The 13,044-nt window shown below is 49.5% G+C and overlaps 1 pseudogene; it reads left to right on the forward strand.

Annotated features, from left to right (window-relative positions):
* Positions 1-12,582: 12,582 nt before the first annotated feature.
* LOC138379386 (small nucleolar RNA U13) lies at positions 12,583-12,674 on the forward strand (annotated as a pseudogene).
* The last annotated feature ends 370 nt before the right edge of the window (positions 12,675-13,044 follow it).

Genomic DNA, 13,044 nt, shown 5'->3' on the forward strand with positions numbered 1-13,044 from the left:
TGATTGGGGGGCGCGACAGGCCCTCTGTCAGTCTGGTGGTGTGTTTTTATTATCCCCAGATAGAAGTGGGCATGAGTGTCTCACGTGAAAAGTGTGGATCCTGTTTCAGTCTTGAACTGAAAGAGGATCCGCACTTTTCAGCCCGTTCCTTTAAGAATCATTTGATTCATCAGCTGGGTATCCAGCATGGTTCTCTAGACCCCTCTATGCATGGGCTCAGGTAACTGGCTATGTCCAAGAAGTATGCTGCAAAGCTTTTGAAATAACCACTACTTTGAGAATTATTTGCCAGTTTTTGTATTACCTTTCACCATAATTGTGATAAGGTTCGTCTCTGCCTCCTTAAACCGAAGATGTTGGCCACAGACAAAGCTATCCTGAGGCCTAGCTCACTTGGTGTTGCTGATACTTGGTACTGGAGCATGGTAAGAAGCCATTCTTTTAAGTATCATTCCACCATCCTTTCTCCATTATTTTAAAAGGCAGAGCAACTTTCGACAGTTAGAATAAGCATCACTCGCTGGAGGGGACATGTTTTTGTGGGGTGGCGGGGTGGGGGGGCAGGCCCTCTGTCAATCTGGTGGTTTGTTTTTATTATCCCCAAAGAGGAGAAGTGGGCATGTGTGTGGCAGTTGAAAAGTGTAGATCCTGTTTCAGTCTTAAACTGAAACAGGATCCACACATTTCAGCCCGTTCCTTTAAGAATCCTTTGATTCATCAGCTGGGATTCTACCATGGTTCTCTAGACCCCGCTATGAGTGGGCCAAGGTAACTGGCTAGGTCCCAGGAGTCTGCCGCAGAGCTTTTGAAATAACCACTACGTTGAGAATTATTAGCCAGTTTTTGCAGCATCTTTCACCATAATTGTAATAAGGTTTGTCTCTGTCTCCTTAAACTCAAGATGGCTGCCCTGGACAAATCTATTCTGAGGCCTAGCTCACTTGGTGTTGCCGATAATTGGTACTGGAGCCTGGCAAGAAGCCATTCTTTTAACTATCATTCAACCATCCTTTCACCATTATTTTAAAAGGCAGATCACCTTTCGCAATTTAGCATAAGAATCAGTCGCTGGAGGGGACGTTTTTGTGTGGAGTCTTTTGTGGTGGAGGGGCAGTCCCTCTGTCAGTCCCGTGGTTTGTTTTTATTATCCTGTGAGAGGAGAAGTGGGCATGTCTGTGGCAGGTGAAAAGTGCAGATCCTGTTTCAGAGTTAGACTGAAACAGGGTCCGCACTTTTCAGCCTGTTCCATTAAGAATGCTTTGATTCTTCAGTTGAGAATCCACAATGGTTCTCTAGGTCCCTCTATGGGTGACCCAGGTAACTGGCAGGTTCCAAAACATATGCCGCAGAGCTTTTCAAATAACCACCACGTTGAGAATTATTTGCCAGTTTTGCTGCACCTTTCACCATAATTTTGATAAGGTTCGTCTCTGTCTCCTAAAACCGGATGGCTGCCGAGGACAAAACTATGCTGAGGCCTAGCTCACTTGGTGCTGCCGATACCTGGTACTAGAGCCTGGCAAGAAGCCATTCTTTTAAGTATCATTACACCATCCTTTCTCCATTATTTTAAAAGGCAGAGCACCTTTCCCCAGTTAGCATAAGAATGAGTCGGTGGAGTGCATTTTTTTAAGTGGGGTGCCTGAGGGGGTGCGGCAGGCTCTCTGTCAGTCTGGTGATTTGTTTTCATTATCCCCAGGAGGAGAAGTGGGCTTGTGTATGGGTGCTGAAAAGTGTCTTAGACTGAAACAGGATCCACGCTTTTCAGCCCCTTCCTTTAAGAAACATTTGATTCATCAGCTTGGAATCCACCATGGTTCTCTAGACCCCGCTATGAGTGGGCCAAGGTAACTGGCTAGGTCCCAGGAGTCTGCCGCAGAGCTTTTGAAATAACCACTACGTTGAGAATTATTTGCCTGTTTTTGCAGCACCTTTCACCATAATTGTGATAAGGTTCGTTCTGCCTCCTTGAACCCAAGATGGCTGCCGCAGATAAACTATGCTGAGGCCTAGCTCAATTGGTGTTGCTGATACTTTGTAGTGGAGTCTGGCAAGAAGCCATTCTTTTAAGTATCATTCCACCATCCTTTCTCTATTATTTTAAAAATGTAGAGCACCTTTCGCCAGTTAGCAAAAGGATGAGTCGCGGGAGGGGACATTTTTGTGTGTGGTGGTGGGGGTGGGGGAAGGCCCTCTGTCAATCCGGTGGTTTCATGGTATTATCCCCAGAGAGGAGAAGTGGGCATGTGTGTGTCAGGTGAAAAGTGTGGATCCTGTTTCAGTCTAAGACTGATACAGGATCCGAACTTTTCAGCCCATTCCCTTAAGAAACATTTGATTCATCAGCTGGGAATCCACCATGGTTCTCTAGACCCCTCTGTGTGGGCCCAGGTAACGGCCTAGATCTAAAATGTATGCCGCAGAGCTTTTGAAACAACCACTACGTTGAGAATTATTTGCCAGTTTTTGAGCACCTTTCACCATAATTGTAATAAGGTTCATCTCTGCCCACTTAAACCCAAGATGGCTACAAAGCACAAAACTATGCTGAGGCCTAGCTCACTGGAGTTGTGGATACCTGGTACTGGACCCTGGCAAGAAGCCATTCTTTTAAGTATCATTCCACCATTCTTTCTCCATAATTTCAAAAGGAAGAGCACCTTTTGCCAGTTAGCATAAGAACGAGACACTGGAGGTGACCGTTTTGTGTAGGGTGGCTGTGGGCAGCAGGCCCTCTGTCAGTCCTGTGGTTTCTTATTAGTATCCCCAGAGAGGAGAAGTGGGCATGTGTGTGCCAGGTGAAATGTGCAGCTCCTGTTTCAGTGTTAGACTGAAACAGTATCCGCACTTCTCAGCCTGTTCCTTTAGGAATCCTCTGATTCATCAGCTTGGAATCCACCATGGTTCTCTAGACCCCTCTATGCGTGGGCCCAGGTAACTGGCTAGTTTCAAGAAGTATGCCGCAGAGCTTTTGAAATAAACACTACGTTGAGAATTATTTGCCATTTTTTGCAGTACCTTTCACCTTAATAGTGATAAGGTTCATCTCTGCCTCCTTAACCCCAAGATGGCTGCTGTGGATAAAACTATGCTGAGGGCTAACTCACTTGAAGTTTCCAATGCTTCGTACTGGAGCCTGGCAAGAAGCCATTCTTTTAAGTATAATTCCACCATCCTTTCTCCATTATTTTAAAAGGGAGAGCACCTTTCGCCAATTAGCATAACCCTGAATCACTGGGGGAGAGGTTTTTGTGAGGGATGCCAGTGGGGGACAGGCCCTATGTCAGTCCAGTGGTTTGTTTTCATTATCCCCAGAGAGGAGAAGTGGGCATGTGTGTGGCAGGTGAAATATGCGGATCCTGTTTCAGTCTTAGACTGAAACAGGATCCACAATTTTCAGCCCGTTCCTTTAAGAATGATTTGCTTAATCAGCTGGGATTCCACCATGCTTCTCTTGACCCCTCTATGTGTGGGCCCAGGTAACTTCCTACTTCCAAGAAGTAAGCCTCAGAGCCTTTGAAATAACCACTACGTTGACAATTATTTGACAGTTTTTGCAGCACCTGTCACCAAAATTGTGATAAGGTTCATCTCTGCCTCCTTAAACCCATGATGGCTGCCGCAGACATAATTATGCTGGGGCCTAGCTCACTTGAAGTTGTCCATGCTTGGTACTGGCGCCTGGCAAGAAGCCTTTCTTTTACGGATCATTCCACCATCGTTTCTCCATTATTTTAAAAGGCAGAGCACCTTTTGCCAGTTAACATTATAATCAGTGGCTGGAGGGGACGTTTTTGTGTGGGGTGGCGGGTGGCGGGTGGCAGGCCGTCTGTCAGTCCTGTGGTTTCTTTTTATTATCCCCAGAGAGGAGAAGTGGGCATGTGTGTGCCAGGTGAAATGTGTGGCTCCTGTTTCAGTCTTAGACTGAAACAGGATCCGCCCTTCTCAGCCCGTTCCTTTAAGAATCCTTTGATTCATCAGCTGGGATTCCACCATGGTTCTCTAGACCCCTCTATGCATGGGCCCAGGTGACTGGCTAGTTCCAAGAATTATGCCGCAGAGCTTTTGAAATAACCACTACGTTGAGAATTATTTGCCAGTTTTTGCAGCACCTTTCACCATAATTGTGATAAGGTTTGTTCTGCCTCCTTGAACCCAAGATGGCTCCCGTGGATAAAACTATGCTGAGGCCTAGCTCAATTGGTGTTGCCGATACTTTGTAGTGGAGCCTGGCAAGAAGCCATTCTTTTATGTATCCTTCCACCATCCTTTCTCCATTAATTTAAAATGTAGAGCACTATTCATCAGTTAGCATAAGAATGAGTCACTGGAGGGGACATTTTTGTGTGAGGAGGTGGGGGAGGAGGCCCTCTGGCAGTCCAGTGGATTGTTTTTATTATCCCCAGAGAGGAGAATTGGGCATGTGTGTGGCAGGTGGAAAGTGGGGATCCTCCTTCAGTCTTAGACTGAAACAGAATCCGCACTTTTCAGCCCATTCCTTTAAGAATCATTTTATTCATCATCTGGGTATCCACCAAGGTTCCCTAGACCCCTCTAAGCGTCAGCCCAGGTAACTGGCTAGTCGAAGAAGTATGCCGCAGAGCTTTTGAAATAACAACTATGTTGGGAATTATTTGACATTTTTTGCTGCACCTTTTCCATAACTGTGATAAGGTTCGTCTCTGCCTCCTTAAACCCAAGATGACTGAAGCAAACAAAACTATTCTGAGGCCTAGCTCACTTGGTGTTGCCAATACTTGGTACTGGAACCTGGCAAGAAGCCATTCTTTTAAGTATCATTCCACCATCCTTTCTCCATTAATTTAAAAGGCAGAGCACCTTTCGCCGCTTTGCATAAGGATGAGTCACTGGATGTCACGTTTTTGTGTGGGGTGGCGGGGGGTGGGGCAGATCCTCTGTCAGTCCGGTCGTTTGTTTTTATTATCCCCAGAGAGTATAAGTATGCAGGTGAAAAGTGCAGATCCTATTTCAGTGTTAGACTGAAAAAGGATCCACACTTTTCACCCCGTTCCTTTAACAATCATTTGATTCATCAGCTGGGATTCCACCATGGTTCTCTAGACCCCTCTATGCATGGGCCCAGGTAAGTGGCTACTTCCAAGATGTATGCCACAGAGCTTTTGAAATTGCCACTACGTTGAGAATTATTTGCCAGTTTTTGCAGCACCTTTAACCATAATTGTGATAAGGTTCATCTCTGCCTCCTTAAACCTAAGATGGCTTCCACAGACAAAACTATGCTGAGGCCTAGCTCACTTGCTGTTGCTGATAGTTGGTACTGGAGCCTGGCAAGAAGCCATTCTTTTAAGTATCATTCCACCATCCTTTCTCAATCATTTTAAAAGGCAGAGCACCTTTCGCCATTTAGTATAAGAATGAGTAGCTGTAAGGGACGTTTTTGTTGGGATGGCAGGGGCAGACCCTCTGTGATTTCGGTGTTTGTTTTTATTGTCGCCAGAGATGAGAAGTGGTCACGTGTGTGGCAGGTGAAATGTGCAGATCCTGTTTCAGTCTAAGACTGAAATTATTTGCTCTCCCCTCCACCTCACCAGGTCAGTGAAAAAATGGTAAGAGTAGTGGTATTTCACTGGTGACCCGCAAGGCCGGGGGTCCCCACTCCGCCCCCTCATGGGAAACAGGGTTGCGCCGGGGGCCTCCCACTTATTCTACACCTCTCATGTCTCTTCACCGTGCCAGACTAGAGTCAAGCTCAACAGGGTCTTCTTCCCCGCTGATTCCGCCAAGCCCGTTCCCTTGGCTGTGGTTTCGCTGGATAGTAGGTAGGGACAGTGGGAATCTCGTTCATCCATTCATGCGCGTCACTAATTAGATGACGAGGCATTTGGCTACCTTAAGAGAGTCATAGTTACTCCCGCCGTTTACCCACGCTTCATTGACATTCAGAGCACTGGGCAGAAATCACATCGCGTCAACACCCGCCGCGGGCCTTCACGATGCTTTGTTTTAATTTAACAGTCGGATTCCCCTGGTCCGCACCAGTTCTAAGTTGGCTGCTAGGTGCCCGAGGAGGTTATAACTCCAGGTGGCCCCTAGGGTGGGCGGCCCACAGAGTTCAAGGGCTTTCTTCTCAGCAGAGACAGGACCATTAGAACAGTTAACTGCAGTAATTACCTGAAGCTGAGAACCAACCCTGCTTCTTTTAAAACCTCTGTATTTCTGCCTAGGCCTATGTTCACGAAATTTGGGGGTTTGAGACCGAGAAGCTCTACCCTATTTATTTCCTCCTTTGCCAGCAAAGTAGACTCTCTCTTTCCTTACTCCTCATACCACATGTCCTTGTCATTCGGCCTTGTGGACAAGCAGCTGAGCTTTGGGTAACAAGTCGGCACCTCAGGGTGGAGGGGTCCAATCCACCCCTGTCCAGACCTGGGCCCTTCCTGCCTCCCTCCCAAGACGATCTGTTTGGCAGCCCAGCCCCCTTGTACTGGGCCACAAGGACAGAAAGTAAGGACCCAGCCCCCCAACACACACACACACACGGTAGTAGCGGTGGCAGTTCTCCAAGGGTTTGGGGCTTTTCCTGAGGCAGGAGACGGAGGGGACTGATTTCTTTAGAGCTCCGTCCCCTCCCCCATGCGCTGTGCCGCCTGGAAGCGGCAGCTTGCGAGGCGGTGGCGGCTGAAAGCGGCTCCGCCCGAGAGAAGCCCGAGGTGGCTACGTGCGAGCGCGCATGCGCAGTCAGCGCGGTGAGTGGGGGAGGGTGGAAAATGGCGGAAGGGCTCCGCTGGGGGCCCGGCCACCTGTGCGGCCAGGCTAGGGGTTTCCTCTTGGGCCGGGAGCTCGTACCCCGCCCCCAGCCCGCAGGCAATCCTGAGGGGCAGAAGCACGACTTGCTGGGCACCTTCTCGGGCGAAGCAGTCGTGGTGGCTGGGTTACGTGGGGCCCAGACGAGTCTCTGGTTCTGGGAGCGGCACCTCCCCCACGCGCCTCTCCTCTTGGGCCTTCCCCCCCCACCCCCGCTCCGGCCCCAGGGGAGGGGAGGAGTGGGGGGCAGGGAGACGACCTCAGGGAGGAGCCAGACCAACTGAATGAAAGCTTTTCATGAACTCGTGTATCTTTCCCAGGGAAACACCATTTCTAGAGTCTATGAACTAAAATAAAATCTTAAGCCGCCCCCCGCCCGCCACCGCCAGCTGACCCGTCCCGTGGTTGGCCCAGGGAACCCTAGAAAAACCCTTAAACCTGAGCTGCTGCCCGCAAGGACAGGGGAAGTCAGACACCCCTCCCTGATGGAGTCAGTTTTTGTAACAGTGAGATACTGAATGCCCCACGGGCCTAAGGCCAGGCAAGACAAAGCTTAACGCATATTTAACAGGTCAACTGTTCACTGAACTACAGAGCACTTGAGTTTTGGCTAAACTGTCCAGTGGTTTGTCTGTGATTAGCAGACCTCCTTACCTTAACTGAAAACATGATGCAAAGCCTTTAGGCAGAGGTTCATTTATGTCATCAATTGCAAATCAAAGAATCTTTAAACCCAGCTGTAAACCTGTAAACATCGTGCCCTCCCTCCCTCCCTCCGCTGATTCCTCGATGCAAGCATTCATTTAAAGGGTATACTTGTTTTGCTTCTCCCTCTCTTGTTTTTCTTTATTCCTCTCCCAGTTCCCCCTTCCATCGTCTCGATGGATTTGGATGAGACATAGACATTTTCTACGTCAGGCCTTAATCATACCGAGGGAGCAGGAGAAAAGTAAGCTGCCTACCATGACACAATGGAATGGAAGTTTGTCAGCCATTGACTGCTGTGGCATTCCGACATTTAGTGTCTTCAGGACATTCTATATTTCTGCTATCCCACTAGAATATATCTCCTCGATCACTACTGTGTGGCCACATCCCAGCTGTTTCGTGAGCCACCCTCAATGTTCCTGACAATGTAGTGTGGGGACTCCCTCCGTCTGGTGCCTTAAACTTGCACATTTGGGGTTTTGTATCAGGATAGCAAAGTGATCGCCTTTAAATAACCTGGCTGGTCATGGTGGCTCATGCCCGTGATCCCAGCAACTTGGGAGGCAGAGATGGGAGTGTGACTTTAGCCCAGCAGCTGTAGACCAGCCTGGGTAACACGATGAGACCTCATCTCTACCAACAAAAAAAAAGAAAAAAGAAAAATTATGGCGGGTGTGGCAGCATTTGCCTATAGTCGCAGCTACTCACAAGGCTGAGGCAGAGAGGATCACTTAAGCCCTGGATTTGGAGCTTGCTGTGAGGTACAATCAGGCCAACGTGGACTGGGAGAGGACAGAGTGAAAGAAATCCTTTCTCAAAAAAAAAAAGAAAGAAAAAAAGAAAGTAAGAAAGAAAGTTAAAAACAAAACAAGACCAATAACACAACTTAGAAGTCTTGGTGTTACCGAAAGCTCGGCCACTTGCCCACGAGGCCGATTAACGAGGACAAGCTGTTTGAGGAGGAAGGAAAGAGAGAGTCTATTTTGCCGGTAAAGGAGAAAATAGGGTAGACCTTCCCATCTCAAGCCTCCGAATTTCCCCGAACATAGGGCTAGGCAGAAATACAGTGCTTTTAAAGTAGGGGGGGGGAGGAGTTCTCAGCTTTAGCGATGATTGTGGTTAATTATTTCAATCGTCCAGGCTCTGCCAAAAACGAAGCCTGTGAACTCTACTGGCCGCCCACCTGGGGGGCAGGGGACCACTTGAGAGTTTTAAGAAAAGATTTAACCTGCCTTGGGGACATAGGCCAGACTACAAGTTCCCAAAAGTGGTGGTGGGGGGGGGGGGGGGCGTAAAACCACAGAACATCTTTCTGTCCTTTTTTAGTTTCTTCTTTCTCCCCCCTAGGTACCAAAAGACCTGAGACTGATGCCGAAAAGAAATAGGTACAGGCGCCCACGTGCGCACACAAAGATATACGACCGAATACATCGTGTTGACAGTCGGGGAAACTGGAAGATGATGGGGAAGTATCACGAGCAACTTTGTTTTTCTTCCAGGACAGGAAAATGGACACGAAGAGAAAATTCATTTTTCTCGGCATAGGATAAAAAGCCACATCTTGTTATATAATATAATTCATTCTGTGATTTAAGTTTTTATACGATATGATATTCAATAAGCCTAAAAAACAAGATAAAACAGAAACAAACAAAAGGGAAAAAATAAAAATAAAAAAAACTACAGGCAGAGGCCTATGGTCGGGGAGGAGGCAGGGAAGGGGAGGAGGGGCGCCTCCCACAGACAACAGGGCGGGTGGGTGGAGACCCGCTAAAGGCTAGGGCTGCCTCAGGCGGGCCCAGAGCTGCGGCCCGGGAAGAAGAGGGTGGGACTGGACCGTGCTCTACTCCCCGCTGCTGATCCGAACCCCGCCCCGCCCTCCACACCTCCCGGGAGTCAGCTCTTAAACTCCCAATGTCACCTGACTTTCCAGATCCCGATGTCTGATCAAAGTGGCCGCTAGGTGACACCCAACAACCGGTGCCAGTGTCAGCCTGAAAAGAACTGACCCTATGATGGGGGTGGGGTGGGGAGGGGTGAGGGTGGAGCGCACAGTGGGTGGCCCAGCCAGCTCCCCTTCCTCCTTGGAGCGGATTGGATCATCTGGAACTTTATCGAGAGAGGAGAGAGTGCCACTGGGTGTGTGCTAGAAGCCGGAGGGTTGGGGCAGGGACCTACCCAAGAGAGAAGTAGAGTACAGGGAGTTTCAGAGTTGACCCACTCACGATCTCGCCCTGGTCAATACAAGAGTGGCAATATCTGTCACCGTGGAATGAACACTTGGTACCGAAGACCTTTGTCTATGCTGGCCCCCTATGCCTAGGGGGGGCATGTGGCCAGAATCTGACATCCTAAACGTCTTCGTAGAAAGAATTTGGGGGTGGGGGTGGGGGAGAGAGACAGAAAAAGAAAAGAAAGGGGGAAAGAAATGGCTGCCACAAAACTATCAGAACACATAAGCGACCGATAGGGCCTATCTGGTTAAGTTCTTTCCCTACCCAGAGAACGACTTGACGTAGCTGACGTCACTGCAGTCAGGCCACGTTCCGGTGGACACAGAGAGTCAGGGATAGAATTTCACGCTCGGCACTGTCTCTCGTGACAGCGGGAAGGTGGAGGGTGTCTGAGGGTTCTACGCTCCTTTATGACACACCGTCAGGTAGGTCAGGTAAAATTGAGGACAGATTTCCAGTGTTTCAAGAAAGGAAGAGCACTCGTGCAGGCCATCTATCTGTACGTGGGAGAGTGTCCCCCAAAAATGGCTTTAAGAGCTGGGATGTGCCTAGGCCAAGAAGGTACACGATCCTGAGTGAGAATGGTCCATCCCATAGAGTCAGTCGGTAGGAGGCCACCTGTCAAGATGGAACTGCCCCCCCCCACTGCCGTCTCCCCCCCCACCCCCGCCCCACAGAGCAGACAGACTCAGAATGGAGTCACTCGGTGCCAGTGCCCTGCCCGGGTGCCCCATCATTCAACCGAACTGGGAAACAGGTGGGCTTTCTGACCCTCGGAAGGGAGCTTCACAGCGGGGGGATAGATCAGAAGGGGCCCGGCTCCCTTGAGTGGGCAGGCTGGGGACAGTCGGTGGGGTCTCTTGACAGGAGGCACCACGGGACCCTTGAGGCAATGTCGGGGGCACCTATGTTGTGGTCCAAAGCTAGTATCTGAGAAATTGTCCCGAAAGAATGATGGCATCAACAAATCCCCTCCGTTCAAGAAACGAGATTCATTTCTAGAGGAGGGCCACCCACGCGGGAGGACCGTAGGCTTCCTGTGGACATTCTCTTCAAAAGACAATTCACTCAGCGGAGTGAAAATCAGAAAATTGCTGTCTTCTGACGCAGCTGCAGAGAAAAGATGGCACCAAAATCAATGAAACACACACCTCCTCCCATCTGAACGAGCACTCCGGACGGTCACATAGGGAGAGCGATGGGCTCTCTCCCAATCTTGTGGTTTTCTACCTTTTGTTGAGGTTTTTTCCCTCAGTGGATAGAGGAGGAGACACAGGGGGGTCTGCCGGCTTGCGAGTGGGTTTATTATCCTCTGTGAGTATCAACACGCAGCACCACCTAAGTGAAGGAACTCGCCGGTGTTTCATGTCATGTGGCTCAGTGCCTGGCAGATATGAGCCTTTGCAGACCTCTTCGTGACTGACAGGATGTCTCCTTGGACAAGGACACATCTTGTCCCTCCCTCCCAAGGCGATAGGCGATTCTGTACATCCTCGGGGCCAGGGCACAGTCTGCCTAGGCACCTACAACACGTGTGGCAACAGACTCGATGGCTCTGCCATGAGAACGCACTCCCGTGGCACGGGGGTGGGGTGAGGGGGTCGGGTCTGAAGAATTCAGCTGAGTGAAGGAATGTCACGGGATTCAGAGTGCCATTGGTGGGCTGAGAGGCGAGCACGGCAGGCTTTGAAAGGGTAACATTCTCCTTCCTTCCGTTTGTCTGTTAATACAGAACGTACACGCCGGGCGCGGTGGCTCACGCCTGTAATCCTAGCACTCTGGGAGGCAGAGGCGGGTGAATTGCTCAAGGTCGGGAGTTCGAGACCAGCCTGAGCAAGAGCGAGACCCCCATTTCTACTAAAAATAGAAAGAAATTATATGGACATCAAAAAATATATACAGAAAAAAATTAGTCGGGCACAGTAGTGCATGCTTGTAGTCCCAGGTACTCGGGAGGCTGGGGCAGTAGGATTGCTTGAGCCCAGGAGTTTGAGGTTGCTGTGAGCTAAGCTGATGCCACGGCACTCTAGTCTGGGCAACAGAGTGAGACTCTGTCTCAAAAAAAAAAAAATATATATATATATGTATGTATATATATATATCTATATACACACATATATATAAAATTAGCCGGGCATGCTGGCACATGCCTGTAATCCCAGCTACTCGGGAGGCTGAGGCAGTAGGATCGCTTGAGCCCAGGAATTTGAGATTGCTGTGAGCTAGGCTGGCGCCATGGCACTCTAGCCAGGGCAACAGAATGAGACTCTGTCAGAAAGAAAAGAAGAAAGAGAAAGAAGGAAAGAAAGAAGAAAGAAAGAAAGAAACGAAGGAAGAGAAAGGAAAGAGAAGGAAGTGGGGAGAGAGAGAGAGAGAGAGAGAAGAAAACTATTAAAAAATTTGGTACCAGATCCATCAGTCCATACTCAGAAGCGTGACGATCGGGTGTTCCCGCGCACGTGTGAGATGTGTCTTCTCCATGACGCCACGTTTCCTCCACACACACACATCACCCATCTGTCACGAAAAAAGCAACAAAAAGAGAGAAAGAGATTAAAAATGGAAAATGGAAACAGGGAAAAAGAGGAAGAAAGAAAGAAATTTTGAAAAAAGGAGACCAAAGTCACAGCGAGAAGGAAGAATACTGAGCCCAGAGCGACACCTAGTGACCACACCGTCACAAGCACCCTAGGGCCCCAATTCGCCAGAGACATCTGGTGGACCCAAGGGCAACATGTGGTCGACCCGGAGCCATGGCATCTGCAGCCGATTCCCAGGGGGGCACACGAGCCCGGGGAAACTCATTCTCAGTGCGGGGAGGAGGGGAGGGGAAATAATAGCAAAGTCACACCAGATCCCTTTCTAGTTCATAAACGTGTTGATTGCGTGTTCACACACACGTGTCAGAAGGGCCTCCTGGTGTGTCGGCACATCACCCGCGTGATGTGAAACCATGAACACAAGAGGGGGTGTGGAAAGGCGGGCAGGAAAAGGCAAAGAGATAATAGATAAAATTAAAGGGCCAAAAAGAAAGTCACACCATCGGTCATGCAGTAGGGGAGTGAGAGCAAGTCGAGAGACTGCAGACAGAAACTCCGAGAGGAGAGGAACGCTCCAGAGTGCCCCTCGCCCCGCGTGGGAAGAATGCTGATCGCAGGGTGACCACTAGGGGCAGCGGGGCCAGAGAGATCAAATCCATCCCGAAGCCTAACCATCAAGATGACAGCCACAGACCAGACATCTGGTCAACCAGTGAACCCATGCGGAGGCCGCGGGCAGCAGCGACATCTGTTCAACCAGCCAGGGTGCTCCCTGC

The sequence above is a fragment of the Eulemur rufifrons genome, chromosome 30 (assembly GCF_041146395.1).
Source record: "Eulemur rufifrons isolate Redbay chromosome 30, OSU_ERuf_1, whole genome shotgun sequence".
Taxonomy (NCBI): domain Eukaryota; kingdom Metazoa; phylum Chordata; class Mammalia; order Primates; family Lemuridae; genus Eulemur; species Eulemur rufifrons.